The sequence below is a fragment of the Grus americana genome, chromosome 13 (genome assembly GCF_028858705.1).
Source record: "Grus americana isolate bGruAme1 chromosome 13, bGruAme1.mat, whole genome shotgun sequence".
In the NCBI taxonomy this organism is placed as follows: Eukaryota; Metazoa; Chordata; class Aves; order Gruiformes; family Gruidae; genus Grus; species Grus americana.
The window spans coordinates 4132070-4153027 of NC_072864.1; the positions used below are offsets into that span (position 1 = coordinate 4132070).

Genomic DNA, 20958 nt, shown 5'->3' on the forward strand with positions numbered 1-20958 from the left:
TTATTAGTCATCTTGCTGCTGTACGCTCTTCTGCCACCCTGATTTTGCACACAGATTCAATAGCGCCTTACCTGATGGCCCTCTTTCCGCCATCCTTCCAAAGGAATGTTGAGGAATGTGTTTTGTGGTGAGTCCACACCCGCTGCCTGCTCGTTCACTCCCCACCGAGGAAGAACTCCTACTCACTGTGGGCAGAGAGTTCCACATCTGCAAACATCCGTTTCTGTTCCAGCCCAGGGACAGCTGATCCCAGTGGACTTGGGCAGAGGAAGGCTGGCAGCTGAATTACCATGTCATGCAACGCATGAAATCTTCCTTTGACTACTGGGACAGACCAAACTCCCCTTGGCTCACTGATAAATCCACAGGAACTACAGAACTGTCTTTTGTGTCAGAACGTCTTTGGGGTTCCTTTGTACCAATTAATACTATAATGCTAAAATATATTTATAGTACTTTCATTATAAAAGCTTTGACAACCTGACCCCTTTGCCTGTATATAACTTAGGTCACTGATTTTACTAACTTTCTGCACTCGTCACTCTCTTGATTGTCTTCTGCTACTTCATCATGTGCTTTATGGTGTCATTAAGAAAATAAACTAGTAAGACCTGCTAACTTTGATGTTATCCCCTCTGGCTTTATATTTCATTTCCCTAGAATTAAGTATAATGTTTAATTTCTTTGAAAGATTGAGAAGATGCCTTGAGGCAGACTATGGGACAAAATTTTTCTTTGTTATAAAAAAACCCCACAGTGACTACGCTGCATGTTTATCATATCACCAGGCAGATAGATGATACCAGGAAATGCTGGTCCTGAAATTTCTTGTGATCCCATGGGGAGGGCACTCAGCACAATTTCATTTTTTCTGTGCTGCTGCCTGTTTTTTTAATAGGTGGCCACCAGTTCCAGATGTCTATAAAAATTAGAGCATCTGAGTAATTCAGCACTCCCAAGTACTAGTACCGTGTAAGCAGAACAGATGGCCAGTCCTACAGCCTTGGACGTACATTCTCCTGACGTGTGAGATGGAAACTGCAGCGCAGGAAAAGTGAGGTATCGGGCTTTTTATTAGCTTTATCGGGTGACTGACATTTTGCTGGAAGACAGTCAGGCTATTTCTGGTTGCCATGTGTGCTGCTGCTCATACCTAAAATGGAGATGAAATTGTGGAAGGATGTGAAAACTGTCATGATGCAGCAGACAACAGAAGGATGAAAGTCACTGGGCTGGACAGATGATGACAGAATCACATCTTTTTAATTTAATATTGAAGGACATCAGGACTATCAGCATTGGCAATGAGTGGATGCATTCAGCTCCATGACAAAATAACCGATTGGTTCCATACAAAGAAGCAGTATTATACAAGCAGCAACAAATGATAGTAAAAATCTAAAGAGATGCTATGGGCTTCTTGCATCTAAATGTCTAGAAGAAAAGCTGTAGATCGGTATACATATAAAGAAATAATATCTAGACGGGCAATCAGCTGTCAAGATTTTAGTGCCTTGGTACCTCTCATTAAATACAGGCCTAGAGCCAAATTTTCTCCTAACTTTCATATTCTTGAAATAAAAACAACAGAAAAATAAATTCCGCCCTGCCTTAGATTTGTGATTTAGCGGCTCCGATCAGTAACAGTTTTTTCACAAAACCTTTCAACCTCTCTGCAGAAAGAAAATCTAAAATTGTGGCTGCACTGGTTTATTCCACGATTAAGTAAAAACATCTCTATTCTCAACATAGTTATATTACAAGAACAACCTATTCTCTGATATATTACTAGAAGCACACACATTTGGATAATTTTCATATTCTAAACTTAACAAGAATCAGATAAAAAGTTGCCGCCATGCTATTTTTATCTTTCTGTCCACATAGCAGGGGTCAGTTGGGATCTTCGCAAAGACGCTGAGCTGTATGAGTAAAAGCACCCACCTTGTGAGGTGGCTCAGCTTCGCAAGGCAGGACTGCGTTGCTGATGCTCCTTATTGCTGCCTTTCACCTTGCGTTCAACTCACATCTTCAGCTCCCTGAAGTACTTGCTTTCTCTGGGAAACCGTGTCATATCCTACCCGTGAACTGGTCAGACCACGCACTGCTCGAGGCACTGCACCGTTTATATGTAGAATTTTTTTTTTTTTTCCTGCAAATAACAAAGCTGTTATGATACTTACCTTATTCCTCAAAAATATGTTGCAGTGATAATATAAAGTACTGCAGCAGGGCGACATAGTGACAGTAACTTCATATTAACATTCCTATCTGGCATGTTAGGCCAATTTCCTTGAATAATCTAACAGGACTAAAATGTGCCTTAAGTCACCTTGAGGCAGGGTCACATCTACACAAGTTATTTGCACAAAACTCTGGTTTCTAATTTTCTAATTTCTGAAGTCTTCTGCTGGTTTTATCTCATACTCACTCTAAAAATTGTACACTTTAAATGAAAAGCTTTCAAAGTTAAGTTCCTGTGCTATATTTCCAGAAAGGACGACTCTCAATCTTCCTCCAGTGCTCACGTTAAAGTCGTGTTGACATATGAAATGATGCTTTGTGTCGTCTTCCATAAACGATGGAACCAATATGCAGGTTAATGTCTTCGAGGCTGGGAAAGTGAGAAGTAAGTGTACCCCTGAGAGTGCTTCCAGATGCAGTCACAATATACATTCTCGATAGGATGGGGGTCAGTTAATTTTATAAAGATCCTTTACAATCCAGGCGTTTTCCTGCCAGCTATTTTGTGTTCAAAAATTATTACATCTATTCCTAACTGCAGTAATACTTTATGCAAGGCAATCCCTGCTTCGCAGATTCAGTGTATTACTGGGTTGCCCAAACTGTTGTGAACATCCTTTCTTAAGTTGGGATCAAAATTTCCATTATTTCTGAAAGCGCAGGATAAAGCTCTAGTTTTGTGGCTGTGGACCCCAATCAGACTGCTACACGAGGTGCTGAACACCACCACAAGTTCCCACCTTTACAATCTATTTTGGTAGCTGTAGCCCAGAGGTATAAAGAATATTATAGCGTGTCTCTTGAAATAAGAGGAGAGCAATAAAGCTGACGGGAGAGCTGGAAAACATCACTTACAAGGAAAGAGTGGAACTGGGAATATTTAGTCCAGACACTAAAAGAAGTTACAACAACCTTAAGCTACGCGAGATGATTCTGCTGGCTGCTCTTCTCTTGCAGTTCTCCCTATGCACTGGGGATGGGCAGGAAAGAGCAGGCTTGAATTGCAGAAGGGAGTTTGAAAACGAGGGAAAAAGCCAACAAATGCCTTTCTGCTCTTTGAGAGAGTTCAGCACCGGCAGCGCAGGAATGGATCAATACGGGACGGTTTTTGACATAATTTGCCAGTATGGTGAGGGAGGGGGAATGGCCAGCAAGGGGATCAACTGAGGCAAGGATCTGCTAGAAATGGGATAGAAATAGTTCAGACCTGCTTTGGGATCAGGATTATGTGGCCTCTAGAAATTCTTTCCCTCCCCATTTTTTATTACTCTGCGTTAAGCATAGCTGGAAGATTTCTGCAGTCCCTCTAGGCAAAGACGATCCTGTGACTGCTCAAAGGCAACAGTATTTCTCCCAAGGAGAGTCTCACCCAGCAACGGGGGACACATGGGTTGTGTCAGCTCTTCCTGTGTTCCTCAAGGAAGTAATTCATGTGAAGTGCAGCATTAAGTACCTCCTCCCTCATTTTCTTAACAAACATGGTTGTGGTAAAAGCAAACTGGTAGGTACTCAGAGGTCTGTGGGACAGTCTAAAACTAAAATGCTTTACAATTAGACTTATCTCCTACTTATTCCAATCCACAAATAATTTTCAGTCCCACCTGATGTTTATAAACCTCCACAGTCACACTGTTTTCCATCCTAATGAAAACAAATACAGTACATGCACATCTTCTCCCAGCGTGTGTATTTTTTGCCAGCGTGTAACTTATGATCTGGGTACTTGCCAGACTGCTGGTGTTTCAAAATTTTTCACATTCCCCTTGTTCTGTCCCTCTGAGGTACTCACGTTAGGCTGAAATTATAATCTAGGTATTTCATTTCGCTCCATTACGTCACTTATTTTAGGAAGACATCCAAAGAAGGAGGGGGGAAAAAAAGAATTTTTTTTTTTTTTTTTTTGGAGCACAATGTACTCTTCATCTACCTGCTTCTTGCTTTCCATTTTACAATTTTATAATTTACTCTTGATATAATGCATGAACAGACACAACAAAATCCCGTGGGAGATTTATAGCAGTGAGAAAACTAACCACCGAGCAAACTTGCAGTGAGAGCAGCGAATGCTTTGGGTGGGCACAAGCCAGTGGGATTGACACGAGACCAACGGAATCCGTTCTGTGACCCCGTTACACAGATCAGGACAGATGCTATGGATCCCTTTGGTTATAAAACTCTCCCCAGTATTCACGTACACACAGAGGTAGAGACAGGTATTAACAGTTCTGTTAATGGAGCAAGCTGAAGTTTCTCAGCTTTCTCAGAGTTATTAGGGACAGAGCAGTGAGGATGCTTGAAATAGTACTAATGCTGGGAAAGAGGCATAGACTCTGTATTGTAAGTACTTAAATTCTAGTACGCTGCAAGAATACCATGTATTTGAGAGGAAAAATGTTAGCTGGATCATGCTCCGCAGAAGCCTGTTGACAGGTAAGAGAGTGGCATCGGCAGGTATCAGATGTAATTCTACTTCTTAGAGCAAGCTGTAGTCACACGACTCCGTCGTTGCAAACCTACAGTGATACGCTGAACTGCAAATGAATGCCTGGGCACCCGTATTACTCCTTGTCATTGAAACAAATGCTTTTATATTTAATTATGGCAGAGAACTGTCAGAAGAACGTGTCAGGCACCGAGAAAGGTAAGGATTAGTTTCTTTTTGCTTAATGAGCACTCTGTTGCCAGTGTCAGGTATACGGAAAAGCAATCTAGAGATCAGCTCCACGTACAATACGGGCCAGTAGAAGTAAGTTAGTAGTAACCTGAAGACAGCTCGCTGCCCTGTGCAGAAAGACAGGCTGTAACTGAGCAGTTTTAGTACTTAATGGCGCAGTCACTGGTCATCTTGTGCCCTGCTTATACAGCTAGAGCCTGCTTTTCCTTTTTTCCTTTATGGATCTTTTCTTAAGCAAACAATAATGGTTAAAAATATAACCCCTTCCCCTGATTTCAAAGAAAAATTAGCACTAAGAAATAAAACACATTCTTAAGTTATTGCGAAGGCCAGGTATTATAGGTACCACAGAAACGGACTGCGATGCTGCTCAGAACTCTGAATTCAGACCAGAAACTGGGTTGCATTAGGTCACTTACTGTGAGAGAGAGATGACAGTTGTACCGGTTCGCTGAACTTGTCGAACAGAGTAATTTGATTAATTAACTTCTGCCTTGCTCACTACTCTGCTGTTCCTGAGACTGCTAGCATCGTTAGAAATCTCTGAGCACTAGAAATCACTATAAATGCACCAGTAGAGTTTGTTTCTCCTCTGAACACTTAGAAAACCCCACTTAAGAGGACGGCAGCTTGGCTAATATCCACGCTTGGAACAACAACCTGTCTCTGAAGTCTCTTATTGTTGCAGTCCTCCTTGGGCTGAACAACAGTTTTAGGTGAGCAGAGATGACAAATTTTCTAGTGGACTACACAGCAATTAATTGGCTTCTAGCCCTCAAAATGATAATATACCAGATGACACTTTTTTTATTAAAGAACTTACTGAATTTGTTTTGAAATTTAAAACCTGTGACCAATTTGTCCTGAGTCTTAAAGGCAGACTGCTACGAAAGCTACATAATAAAAAACACTGGCAACATTTTAAAATTCCTCAAAATGTTTTTTGTTTTGATCAGTGCTGGATAGGGTGGGTGCAGCACAGGGTCCTGGAGGTGCTGGCTCACACCTCCAGTGACCACAACATGCTCAGAGCATCTCCAGAGAGGTCCCTGGTGGGGACGGGGCAAGAGGAGCACAGCAAAAAGCACATCTTCAACCTAGTGAAGCCCTAGGCTACTGCTAACTGTGGTGGCATGGACGTCTGGAAGGGCAAATATCTTCTTCCACAGATTTTGGCCAACAGGGTGAGAAATGTCAGGAACACAAGGACAAAGTGAGACTGTGCCCTGGTCAAGAAAACCCATCCAAGAAGAACCACAGTCACCTCCAGTTTCTCAGCGGTCCTGAAGTCAATACAAGTTTTCCATTGGCTTTACTGGGCTTACGCTTTAAAAAATACACATACACATAATACATTGTCACATAATCACAGACAGTCAGGCTTGCATCACTAAAACTCCTTAGAGTTCAACAAGCATCATCTAATAGTATAATCTCTAAAATGTTGTGATTATTTTGCTAAGCAAGCCTGTAGCTGCTGGACCCAGGCTCATGACAGTCTGAGAGATGGGCAGAAGTACATGTTCCTTTTCATTCTTTTCAGACTCAAATATAATCCTGAAGATATTAAAATATTCATGATACTAAATATTTAAATTCTTCCACCCTGCTGGCCTGGCTACTTCTACGTTCAACAAAAAAGAGAGAAAAAAAGAGAGTTCTGACATATGCAAAAAACATAAATAAAAAGCTAAACAGAAAAAAAATGTGTGTTCAGCAAACAGAGGTGAGGATTTGGGAAATAACAGCTTTAGTCGAAGGGTGATAAAGCATTCGCTACGAAATAGAGATGAATATATTACAAAGGCATGACAATGAGAAATGACCTTTCTCACTGTACAGTGGCACACAGAGAACTAAAGGTCAGGGTCAGCTCGTTTTACAGACCTTAAGGGTTAGATTTAAAACGTAGACCCAGATTTGATTCTCAAGCTCTTCAAACTTCAGAGCCATACAGTCGTATGCCAGAGGCCTGCTGTATTTTATTAACAACACATACTTTTCTTTCTTGGAATATCCAAACGTGGGGATGTAAGGCATCAGTTAAACTCACAAATAGGCAACGGGCCAGCCACGTTTGGGTTGGAGGCTTCCAAGCAGACTGCAGAGAGCTTGCAGGGTTTCAGACAAGGCAGCACTTGCTTATGAAGGCAACTGCCCCTCTCTCAACCACGAAGGATATTCTCAAGTCTTGATGGGTGACCTTTTAACAGAGAACACGCTTACTTTATGAAATACGCTTTAAGAACACTAGGTTGAGTCCAAAATCGCCTCTTCTCTGGTTAAGTCAGACATCCAGATCCCCTCTCACGCTTGATTTTTACTGGTCAGCCTTTGTGTTTTCCAGAAACACGTGAGCCAGAATTATCTACAAATCCATGAAAAAATGTTGATGTCGGTATGCTGAATATAAAAACCACATGAGCAAAAATCTTCCAGATATGTTATTAAAACTAAAGTAATAAAGTTTATCCGACTCTGAAAACATAAAGACACAAAAAAGCCAAGCGAATAAAAGCTGAGTTTATCCTTAGCAGTTTTACTTTCAAATGCAAACCCAAAGCATTCAAAACAAATGGAGCATTTCTTTCATTTCCAGCCACGTGAGTGATGCTGAATTAATTCAGAGGTCACATTCGAAAGGCTTTGCTCCAACATTAGGCCTTTGAATACAATTTTTTGTTCCTTATTTCTTTCTCCCATTCTCTTTTCTATAATCCTGAGGTATACGAAGTACTTCAGTCTTTTAGATCTTCAAGGTTTTATTCACCTTGATACAGCTGCAACCACAGCACCAGGTCACTTTATTGCAATACCAAAAATTTGTACTATGGTCATTATGCTGTGATCAGCAACAAAAATTCAGAGCTCGTAGGGAAGAATTAATCAAGAGTAAACCATTTTCCAGAATGGTTTAGAAATACAGTTCTTAGAATCTGAACTCGCTGGGAGCAAATTGCCCCAAGTTATGAAATTTCAGAGATAATTTCATTTTTAGGATTTTATATGAACCCGATATATGGTTCTTGGAATTTTCATTACAAGCTTTGAAATCTAAATATTCGGCAGTTTTAAAACCCATGTATTTTATGAAATGTTTGGACTACAAAATGTATACAACATTATAAAATGTACAAAATATGTATATAGACACATTTACTTTGAATATGGTGATTTATTTTTTTTTCTCGGCACAGCCCTGTGGTGCCACGTGCGTCACGTTCACACCCCTGTTGCATCAGAGCGCCCATGCACTCAGTGCGAGCAAAGAGCTGCAGCGTGGAAGGAGGACTGACTTTTGCACCAGACTGAACGCTATTCATGCTTACGTGAAGCTTTTTGTTCTTTTGCTTAATTTGGTCTGCTGGAACCGATTTTGCTCGGACCAGTAGGGCGTAGGCAGGAAATCAGCTTTTGCCAAACAACAGACTGATCTTTGAAAAAGCTGATGGGATATCAGTATCCTGAAAAGCAACTCTGATGGTGGCAAGCAGCCACACGTTCAGCTCTGACCCTACTGAAAAATGATGGCAGGAACCTGAACCACTGGACATGGCTTTGTTTCCAACACAGCTAGTTAGCATAAACACCACCACCAAAAAAAACCAGGGGGGAAAAAAGTGATTCTCACCCTTTGCATAAAAAAAGTGATTCCCACTCTTACACTTTGTGATGGGTTTGAACTGGACGGGTCATGTGCGTGTTTTGAACCCAGACATGCTCTGCAGAGAGGCATGTGGAAGGTGCATCTCACTCCTGGGTCCCCGTTGGACTTGGGCACGGGGTGAAGAAGCAGAAGCAAAGCAGTGGGCTCCTCAGGAAACCTAAGTAGCTACAGGGGGCAGCTACCTCCAAACGGGGATGGAAACTGGCTGTGGGTTTTTAAGATTGTAATTCCATCACCCACCATCCATCCCCCCCCACCTCAGTCTCATTTTCAGTATCGGTATCATCCTTTCTCACTCTGGCTCTGCCTATTGCAACGGACTGCAGGAGCGCTTCCACATCCCTTCATCCAGGTATTCCCTATGGCCGCGCTGTGGTCCCACACTGCAGCAAGACCTGGCAGCGTGGGGCACTCCTCCTCACGCCATGGCTCCAGAGGATGGAAACCTGCGTGTGCAGGAGGTACAACGTGTTCTACACAGGGTTCGTGGTCAGGATAGCGAGGGGATGGGAATCCCGGAGTGCAGCACTCCAGTAGGCAAGGAAAGGTGCAATCGCTGCACCTCCATCCTCTGTAGAAAAAATGGGGGTAAGAGCTCCTTACCGCTTCTGAGATTGCAAAGGTACTTTCATTAAAGCTGGTGAGATACTCAGATCCTGTGATAATGGACCCATACAAGCAACTTAGACTGGAAGAATGTCATTTCTAGACAGCAATCTCTCTTTACTTCCTTTTCTATCAAAGATAAGCTTTAGCTTTTACACAGTCAGTTCGTTCAGTAGGACCTTCTACGCAATTTTCAACACCTTTCCGCACTCTGCCCCAGAGATACTTAACACAGGAAAGCAAAAGGGGTGAGGAGCCATGTCACACTACTCTCTTTCCTCACCTTTCCTCAGACAAAACACTTAATATGAGCACAATCTGCCAATGTCACCCGCATGGCAGTGCTCTGCATCTGTGTAGCCATATGACTGCTTAATCTGCCTGTTTCATACGATAATTACTGAATCAAACATTAATATTAGCCATAAGCCGTAGCCTCACCAATTGCAGTGGTTGCTGTTCTGCTAGCCTGTCTAAACTAGACAAGTTCACACATAATTTTGCAAGGAACTTGGAACTCTTCCCTGAACATGGAAGTTAAAAGGACAAAATTAGGACTGAGCCTGAAATTTGCTGCTTGTGAGCTCCGAGTCCCCAGGCAGTACAACCCTTTGGATTGTTAGCACAGACAAGAGGCTGTGAATAATCCACCAGCCATTTAAATAACTTGCCCATTTCTCTTGCTAACAGAAGAGCATTAGCTCTTTCAAAATAAATGTATTGAAATAGAAAATGTTGTGAAGTATGTTAAATCTCTTTACAGGAAATTATAACGCTGAAATGTTATGCAGAAAATGATTTCTGCATTTTGTGAATCAGTCCTGCAGAAATGTTAAAGAGAAAACTCCCCATTCCTGTTCTAGTGAGAGCCCTTAAGAATTCTTAAAGGAGACAGAGCAGTGATTTTGCTTCCTGCAATTTCTCAAAATTAGGCATGATATATCATTTATCATTTCTGACATGTCTATATCCTACAGTGGGTGTGCGTATGTATATTTACATACACATACAAATATGTTCAATACAAGTAATAGGAATTAAGAAAACAAAGTCATGCAGCATTACACAGTAGAGGTAAACAGCAATTCTTATAAAACATGCATGAAAGTGAGCTATACAAAAATGGCTGTGAGGAAATGTTCTTTATACATCATCTTCTGCATACACACTGCATGAAAATAAAATGCTTTTGAAATGACATAAATAGGGATATTTGTCATATTCCTCTCTCAGTAAATAACTGATCCTTGCCAAGGCAGGAAAAGTACTTTCATTCCTAACAAAATGCTTCTTTGCATGTTTTCTTTGGATGTATTTTGTGACTGCTACCAAAACCCAGCGCGACTCTCCCGCAAGCCCAGCGGCCGCGATCTGACACCTCGTGATGCTGTTGCACTGCCAGGGCGCGAAGGAAGCCCCAGCCTCAGGTTTCAGCATTGTCAGGGGGCACAAAGGCAGGCAGGAGGGATGGAAGGGCAAGGCAGAAGAGCAAGATCATCTGCTAGACAAACAACACCGAACAGGCTGATTTCAAAATAAACTCGATACCACTGCAGAGACGGGCTCTTTGACGTCAGACTTCTAAACCTCCTCTCCTGGAATGATTCTTTCCATGACTGAGTCACTAGTTTTAATGATGATCTCTTGCTGCTCATGACCCAAGAAAAGACCTTAATCAAACCGCTGCTGTTTGATTAAACCATTAATAAGATATTTGACAGCAGCAGGACTGTATATTAAAAGGAAGATAAACAGCCTTTGGTAAGAGAGGTATTGTCCTTCATTAAATGTCAGAGGAGAACAGTTCAAAAAACTGAGCAAACTCAAGACTTGCCAATGAAGAAAACGATTCCTGTCATGGTAGCTCTACCGATTCCAAACAAAAATGACAAATTCACAGAACAGGATGTTTTAGCGGGTCTTTAGGGTGACCTGAAATTTCCAAGTTCTCCTCCGGTTCTTTGCCAAAGCGACGAGGGCTATCTCTTGGCAGAGTAGGTACCTACCCACCGCTGGCATAACCCAAGTGTGGATAGCTGGTGCGGCTCGGTGGCCGATTGCCTCCCGAGCACTTTGGAAACATTCCCACTTGGATCCTGCTGGAGAACTCCCTGGATTAGGTGATTTTAGGAGCCCAACTTCCCCCCTCTGAAAGAGTGGGGTGTCTCTCATGGGTCAAAATGACCCAGAATTAACTTTAATAACAGGTAAGTAAGAAACAACTTTTCCTTGAAAACAGTAAGATTAGCAAGAGTGGAATCAAACTGCAAAAGGCTGAAGCAATGAAAAATATTGACAGTAGCATCCTCTTTAGATGCTATCAATGACAGCATTAAAGGCAGAAATACAGATGATAAAGGTTCATTCACAAATGTGATGATTCCGTTTGTTTTGCAATAACATTATTTTGCACAAGTGAACGGTTTTAAAAAGAACATTAAATATACAGTTTAATCAAAATGTGTCAATGCGGTGAATGCCTTTCAACATCCCTGACCTGATTTTCTACTCACTTAAATCTCTCTTAGCTGGTGTAATCCCATGCAATATGATAGCTTTGTTCTTGAGGGGATAAAATCAGGTGCAGAAATGAAGTTACAACTGGAAATGATTACAAAAAGTCACAACATAACTTGCTCCCCTGTGCAAGGTGTCAGATAAAGCCAGAAACTGGCAAAAATCATGTGTCTACATTTTTGTCTAGGTAAGAAGATAAATGAATAGGCAAAAATTATAGGTCATGTGAATCAGTATTAGACAACACCACTTGAAATTCTCCCAGATAGAAGTGACCAAGAAATTAATACATAAAATCCAGAAATACCCCCAAAAAGTCATGGTTCACTATCCTTCCATATGTGCCTTCATTTTACCTCCAGCGTGAGCCAGACATTCCAGACTCTGCAACTTCAAATACACGAGTGGACTTATTCCTTACTCATATAAGTATTAAAGCATTAATGTCCCTTAAAAAACTAAATTCTAAATGCCAGCATATCAAAAGGACTGAAAGTTTATTCACTGAAGCAGGCTGAGAAAAAAGGAAATATTTTTAATCCCTATCATTTCCATATCCAGCATCATTACAACACAAACATTGATCTGGAAGAACAATATGGAATATAAGTTCAAGGAAAAAAATACCAGGACCCTAGGAAAACAAAAAAAACCCCAACCAGACATACTAGGACCCTTTCAAAAGATCCATGAAATTAGCTTTCTTAAATGAAGGCTGTTAAATGTCAGTCTGCAGCTAGTTTGCATGAGAGTTCAGTCTCTGATCAGACTGCATTTCACCTATTCATGCAGCATGAATTCCTTAAAACGAGCGTACTACCTACCAGCACAGAGAAGGGAAAGATTCAGCAGTGAACGCTAGTGTAAAACACAAATGTTGGTGTCACTAGTGTAAACCCAGTATTTCCTGCTCCACTATGGAGAGAGTTTGATGTGGGAAAAGTAAAGTGCAACTTACACAATAAAACAACGTTGGACTGCAGGGTGAGTGCTTCTGCACCAAATTTTAGCGTGCATTTTTCCATATATAACAAAAGCAAACTTCCCTAACACCTGATTGCTTTAGGTTGGTTGGAGCAAAGTCACCGTATATTGCTTTAATTGGTTTATTGTACCGCTGTCTTGGACAAGTTCCAAAGTACCGAGTCCCTTTCATTTCATAAATATTAGAGTTTCCTCCGAAACTTATTTTCTTATTTCTTTGTTGAAGAGCTCCTAGAATTTCCTAGCAGAAGTAGCCCCTTACGTACTAGATCCGGTGCAGACACATAGCGAGAGACCCATCATTTCCCAAAGGCTTTAAATCTACAGAGCGAAGAAACATCATCGGTCTACAGATGGGAAAGCAAAGCACAAAGGGTCGGATCTTCATTTAAGCACATGCCCGGGGGAGCAGGAGCCTCGGGAAGCAAAAATGAGGGTAAGCCCAAACATGTTATTTGATATCCTCGGGTAACAGAGGAAAGCTATGGCATAGATTAAGCACTGAAGGATTAAAATTAGGTTTCCTTGAACCCACCCAATAGGACAAATAAACAGCATAGCAGGTAACTGCTTTAAGAAGATGACACTATCAGAATAGTCTCATGTACCCTCAAAGCTAATCTATCCACAAATTAATTTGGCTTTTTTTACCTCTTGTCTTTATTTGAAACAAATGCTATAAGGCACAGCAATAAAATCACTTTCCTGTCAATTAGGTATTGAACTGTGAGGCAACTGACTGAGGAGGTTTTGGTATCTGCATAAAAAATGATCAAACATAATAATAAAAAAGCTACTTTGGAAATTTTTTTATGAGTAATGTCATGAAAACGTTAATAATAAGCCAACCGGCACTTTTGGGGGCTTTCTCATGAATATGGCATCTTAAATGAGTTAGTAATGAGATGGTATTTTTGAAGAGTCCACATTCTTACTAAAAGATGATGTAATTCTTTGTAAAATCAAAAGGAGGGATAGGTTCTATTTTCATGTTTAAGTCAGCCTAAACAAACTTAACTGTAGCTGAGTATATCTAGAGAAGAGAAGGAAAATATTTGCTGATCTTGTGGCATGTCCTCCACAACCTCATCCTACGAAGGGTGCGATAAAGGACAATCTTGAATTCGGGAACATGCAGGGCAGTGGGGCCGGGTGAGATGGTCACAAGCACTTTGCTATGCTAACATCACTAAAGGGATCATTAGTAAAGCAGCATTCTGTATTCTGGGCAGGCTTGGGATCAGTAATTAAAAATTGATTTTTTAAAATTTGAATTTAATGGGAATACAAGGATATGGGAATGCTTGTATCTCAATATTACATATCTAACCAGAAGAGCTTGCACCGTATAATAAATTCACTCCAGCTTCCATGTACCGGGCACATAAAATCAAAACACTTATCGAACAAACACTAAGTGCTGCACGTAACTTTTTATTAGATTTATAAATCTGATGAAATTAAAATCTTTTTAAAACAAGGTATTTTGAAGACTACTGAATCTTTTATTAAGGTGTGTAGCTTCTGACTACATAACTGCAATCTGCTCTTTCTATAAAGACACCCTAGGAGAGATACATGGTGTGAATCTAACAGGACAAAGCTTCAGAAAAGCAAAGAATTATCGGTAGAATTTATTATTAAAGGATGAAGTTCAAACATATAATCATTAGCCAGTTATGTCCATCACAAATAGATTCTGGAAGAGACTACAATTCAAAGGACTCATTAGCTTAAGATGTGCTAATATCAGCCACAGACTCTTTTACTGCCTGAAGTGAATTTAAAGTTGAAGATATGACTGATACTAACACTTCTTCTCTACAGACCTTTCTGCATAGGATCTACAGCTCAGCATTACTTTCCTGTAGTCTAAAACATTCAGCTTTGGCCTTGGCCTGGAAACATATGGTCCTCCTTTTTCGCAAGCAAGCGCTGACAGATTTTGCTTGTCGTGTCCATATGAACATTTTCTACTCACAATTAGCAGGACAGCATCCAGGATGGCTGAAATGAACAGAATAATCATGGGATAGAGGCAAACAGGATTTGGCCCTTAAATTATATGTATCAGGCAATTGGCCAGTTAATGACAATTATGGGAATTCACTCGAGTCTCTCAGTGAAACTGAAGACCCAATTTTGCCTTGAAAATGGTAGATGTTTTCATACGATACTGAAGTCCAAACAAACCCACAGTGTCTGGCTTAGTCTGTTGCATCCATTTCAAGGGTGAGCTTTCTGAGACAACAACCATCTGTTTGTCCTGTGTTTTTACCAAACAAGAGGGTGTTCAAGTCTATGCCTTGGATTCTTAAGCTCTGCTGCAACACCACTAATGACCAAGTAATAGCAAAAACAATCTTGTCTCAGACACCAGAGAGCCAGAACTGATTTCTAGACAATATTCATGTAACAAAGCATCAAGTTTTGATGGAAATCATAGAGCCATAATATAGCAAAGACATCGGAGAAAGTACATGGCAAGGTAGACGTGCTACAGAGGTGAGTGTATTCCAATACCCTGAAACACTTCTTCCTTTGAGTTGGAATATAAATTATGAGATAATATCAGTTTACATGAAGATAATAACACTTCCATAACGGTAAAATAATTATTAGCACTACCAGAATGTGAATCTGCAATCGACTAGTCCTTCCAAAGCCCTGCAGCCAGCCAAAGTATGTTGGAATATGAAGCTTCACAAAGATATTTCTTAAGATTAAGATCTCATTCTAAAACCACAAGAACATCATATTACTTTCATTTTTTCCAATCGGCTTTAGTTTTTTCCTTCTCATATCACCGGTAATGAAGAACTTGCAGTCGCAGCTATGCCCTCCGTGCCCTTGGGTCCTTTTTAGCTCTCATTCATCACCCAACTCTGCCTGAACTTAGTGACCAATTCTGTTGCCAACGCACAAAAAGGAAGATGATTTAGCTGCTTTTCTGCTAGCAGGGTTGCACCCCCAAAGCTGGCAGAGAGCAGCATCGTCAGTACCAGCAGCAGTTCTGCCCCTGAGTTCAAGTAGGGAATGGGAGGTGCTGAGTAAAGCAGTACAATTCTTTCCTCAGCCATTGTTCAGAGGAGACTATGCTCTCAACTGATGCCCTCCACTGGTCTGGTGTTCAGATCACACCACCTCAAGCACTCCCTATTTTTATCTGCTGATGCATTTACAGGTGAAAGGAGTAAGTATCCGCATTGATTTTACAAGCCTTTGCAGTAGCATATGCTCAGTAGGGCTCAGAGGAGAAGACAAGCAATAATACACTATACTGTCACCTAACGAATAAAAAGATGCACTGTATTGCCTGGGTCCATCAACGTGGACTGATACACCATGATGACTCCTGAGAGGAAAACAGGCTGGTGAAAGTTCCTCCAAGAAGGACAATTACTGCAGCAGTAGTACAACATGGCAGCACCAACAAAGCACAGCAGCAATCAGAGCGTGGAGGGTTATGAAAACTCATTAGGTATGTGATTAGGAACTAGGAGTTGAAGGAGCCCATCAAGAGTGATACTAGAGAAAGCTTACTGATACTTCTGCTTATGCAAACTTGGGTTATTTCATTCTAATCAAAATCTTTTCATATTTCTAATCCCTTCAGCAGATTAAATATCGCTAGAAGGAAAATCAACACCCCCGCACAAAGCCTGGACTCATCCATTGAGTTTAGCGATCTAATTGAGGTCATTAAGGTTGAAAGACAGTCCCTTTTCGCCAGCTATATACCCAGTAGAGAATGACAAGCAACAGGAGAGAGTCAGCCTTTCTGAGATCTTTATCACCCTCTAAGTAGTTTCTTGTTTTCTGCTATCCAAATAAGTAGTCTGAAATGAATACATTTCAAATTAGTCTCCTTCCTTAAGTGAGATGGATCTATGCCAAGTGCTGCCATTTACTTAAGTCCTTCCACAACACTGTTAAAAGGAAAGTTCTAAACAGCGACATCTTGGAGACAGAATTTGTCCTGTGCGCAAAATGTATGCACTAACGTAAAATTACCAAGGACTTAAAGTTTCTGCAGCCCATGTCTAAACCAAGGAATTTTTACTGAGAGTAAAAACATTTCAACTAAATACGATGAGAATTTCTGCTTACCTGGAGAAAAGGGGTGCATGGAGACATGTTTATTGTGGTTTTCCACATGAAATAGCTAAAATGAACTACGGGAATTCTGACTTCAATACATGGAGAAATATTACAGCCACAACGAGCCTTCAAATTCTCTTTTCCCCTCTTGCTTGCTACCATATATTTATATGTAACACAACTGCCTGGTTATTTCCCAGGCAAGCAATAAGAGACCGAGTGGTAATTAAGTTACCTCACTCAAACGTCAGTGTATTTTGAGCCATGGTAATATCTCAGCATCTCACATACCTTTCATGTCCTGTTGTTTAATTAACAAAGGAGCAATGAAAAGGAGCATGGGAACGAGGTGTAGATGAATATGAATTATTGAAAGGGACTAGGAAGAAAGCGCTGCAGAACAGGAGTATGTGTCATTTAAGCTCCACGTAAGAGCTTTTAAAGCACAAATGAGAGCAGGGAATGTGAAAATGCTCTGACTGGTGTTTGCACTGCTTCATGGAGAGCAGGGGGTGTTTGAGTTCCCACACAACTTACCTCTCCACAGCATGGGGAGGTCCAACACTGGGGGATACCCAACGGAACCCAACACGTGCAGTCAGCTTCCACATGGCTACCTCCTGTCATCACAGCTTCAGAAGGCACCTCAGTGGAGGACTGGAGGACATTGGCATTTTCCAATGCCACCTCTGTCTGACCAGCCCTTCAGGACCATTACTTTTACAGTTCACAGCAGCGTATCTTGCCCTTACTTGACGCAAGGGTAAAAATTATTCTCTCAAACAGCATGCTCCTGCTTACACCAAGGGCTTGTGCTCATCCAGACCAGCCACTGGCTGCTAACACCTCCTGGCAGGAGAAAACCTCTGGGTAGAAGAGCAGCTTCACTGGAAAAGCTCCCCTCCGTTCAGGAGCCTAAGTGATCTTTTTATTTAAGACATTTTCTATTTTCTAGCCCAAGCATTCAGGCTGAAATTTTGTGTCTTCACCTGAATCATTCAAAGCAATATTTCCTTTCGCTTCATGTTGACACCCATTCAACAACTGAGGATGCTTGCCATGTCACTGATAATCTTTTTAAGTTTTTTTTTTTTTTTAATAAGACAAAACTTTCATGTCTTTAAATGACTTTGCCAACCTCGCTCCTTTCAAATTCTGCAAATCTTTTTCAAACAATGAAATCCAAAGCCACAGGAACTGAAAACACTACTTCCATTTAATCCATAATCCATAGCATCACCTCTACAAGCATCTTTTGATTAGTTTGGTGGATGGACTACATGAATGGAGTAATTTTATGTTTTGCTTTATACTACCCCATCATATTATAAAACCAAACAGCATTTCTGCTTTCCAGACACTTGCTTTTCATTGCACTCATCTCTCTTCCTACTTTATGGCCGATTCCTTTAGATTCATCCCCCATAGTGGACATATCAGTCTATTTTTCTTCAGGTTGAGCCTAATTTTATTAATGCCTACCATTTTCTCTAATCTCTGCAGCTCCATCTCCGTCTCTCTATCTATCCTACCAGGCATTTCCCTTGATTTTATCATTAATTAATGCATCGTTGTAGTGTTTACAACAAAAGCTGGATCACATATCCATTCGTTGCCCAACCACTCAGTCTCACACCTTTTCCGAATCAGTATGCTGATAATATTGATTACAGTGAATGAAACACTTTCTTAATTATTTTTCCCCTCCAGTATTTCAGCAGTTGCAGCTGATAAGTCCTCCTGACTTTGTAGGCCAGGAGGAGGTAGGGAACACAGATTGAGAACAGAGCGATCAGTTTGCCCAAGGTAATGACCCGGAATGTCAGCTTGGGGCAGGGAAGCTCACAAGGGGCACTTGTACCTTCCTAATCCTCGTGCCGCTGCACGCCACGCCAGCTCTCCAGCGTACCTTAAAGCAATCCAAAAGTTCCTGTACGTGAAGGACTGACGAAGCAGCCAGAGATCAGGGAAAAGTGGAAAATACTTACCTACTGCCAGCAGGACCTTGAGCAATCCTATAGGTTTTGCAGGACTGAAGCTTTTCACTGCTGAAGCCTTGCAGCCCTGTACGTCTGTCTGTCCGTCCCCGCGCTGCTAATGCGAATTTCCAAACAAACGGGGAAAGAGTTTGTAGGGAGGAAAGTGCAAACCAAGGGCTTACTTTGAAAATGCTTCTGCAGCTCTTAATTCAGTTTTGAAATATGGACCTGTGTTGTGAGATGGACTGAAAAATGGGTCTGACGAGGGGGTTCAAGGGAAGAGCTTGGTTTCTCACCTGATGGTGGGCTTTTAAAAAATGTTCAGTATCGGCCTAATAAAGTTGTCCCCAAAGCAGGTGATGGAATTCCCAGAACCAGCACAAGGAGGAAAAAGTCTCTCCTTTCCTCTCAAAGGGAAACAGTTTTCAGAGCCCAGTGGATGGGGATCTTCCCACGGGCTTGCAGAGACCGCAATGCAGGCACAGAATCTCTTTCCACTAGTTTCATACTAGTATGATCAAATCACATTATCTTTGTATTTTAGCCTGAATGAGGCTAACATTTCGTTGATTAAAATAGATACAGATCTCAATGAGGAACTAGCTAAGTTATTAAGAAGAGTTTAAGGGTACTTTTTAACAACTGGGTGGTACTACATGCACAACAATGTCTTTTATTTATATTGCTTTTTAACACAAGGTCTCAAGACTTGGGAAGAAATATAATTTGAATGATTCTTTTTTTTTTTACATTTAATGCATCATAAATGGGGAACTGGATTTGTATGGTAATTCATTTGAACAGTATGGTATTAGAAAAAACAAGATGAAGTAATCAATCTCACCAGCAACAACTGTAAAAAAATTCTCAGACTTTCCTTCACTAGTTTTAAATTATTCAAGAAATAAATCCCAACAAGAGAAGGAAAAAAAAAATCAACAACATTCAGTATTCAAACCCACCTCACCTGCTTAGCAATTCACATTTTAATCTGGCAGTTCGTCACAGTAGCTAATGTAATTTTAACACTGTTTCTGCTTTCTGTTTGAAAACTGAAAGCATTGCTGTATTTTATTCTTGAGCTACATAACTTTAGATAATCAGTCTTACTAGTAACTTACCCACCTATTAAAAACCAGTCTTTTCCAGCAGAGTTAGTTGAAGATCAACTTTTTAATACCTCCTGTCCTTCTCCCCGAATGGGAGCTTGCTGCCATATCTGAGTATTATAAACAGAGTTCTTACACGACCATGGTAGTTATATTTATTTATGACTAGGAAACCAAGGCACAGAGGTATTAAGTGATATGCCTGGGATGACAAAGAAAGAATTTTACAATGGTAAGCGATAAACAAAGAACTTCTGCATTGTAACCACAATATTACCTTTTCTCTTTCAATACTGCATTGCCTTATGGCAGGCATTTGAGTGTGCACAGTAAGGCAGGTGTGTGTCTCTGTATACAGACATATACGCACTACCCTGTGGCCTCCAAAATCAGTGGTATGTATGGACATACACATCCCCCAAGTGAGCATCTTCCTCAGCACCTAACAACAGCGTTCATGCTACTTGAAACATCTGGTTAAGTGTTTCTTCAGCTTTTCTTCCTAGCGAATTTACACCTTCTTCTGCCCATTTCCCTCTTCAGATTCTGAAATGGGTGTTATTTTTCCCTAACGCATAGTGGCACAGATACAATTTCTCTGTTACCTGTCCCTGTGCAGATACCCTTCAGACAGCTTCTCTTTGAAGGAAAGCTTTCACCTTCTTTATCATGTCTCTTGTTACCAATTGTAGAAATGCACGAAAATGGTAAAAAACCCCCAACCTAGACACTCGATTGGCAATCAAATATCAGGTTTTAGAGGTTCTTTGGAAACAGTAGAAGTTATATGTGTCTAGCTGTACCCAATACTATATATTTGGTATTTGTGGTATTTCAATGATCCTCAGGTGGATCGCTGAAATGACTCTTTTAATACCAGTCATGAAAATGGCGTGATTCATAAATGCTCTGGAATTGTGAAATGGAAAGCACTTGGTAAGAAAAATATTTATATAATTTCCAATTTTTATCTCACCAAAGGTTTTACATTGTCAAGATGTTTTCAACTTTGATAGAAACATCAAAATGCACAGTCCAAATCCACCTGCAGAGTAAGAGAGAAAATGGAAGTTTGTA

General features: G+C 40.8%; 1 long non-coding RNA gene across 1 annotated transcript in view; it reads right to left on the reverse strand.

The window, feature by feature from the left end:
- The window catches only part of LOC129212313 (uncharacterized), a 35019-nt gene extending 18107 nt beyond the window's left edge, over nucleotides 1-16912 (reverse strand). The window contains exon 1 of the long non-coding RNA XR_008579140.1: nucleotides 16803-16912. This is a non-coding gene — a long non-coding RNA (uncharacterized LOC129212313). The remainder of the gene's footprint in view (nucleotides 1-16802) is intronic.
- Between the last annotated feature and the right edge of the window lie 4046 nt (nucleotides 16913-20958).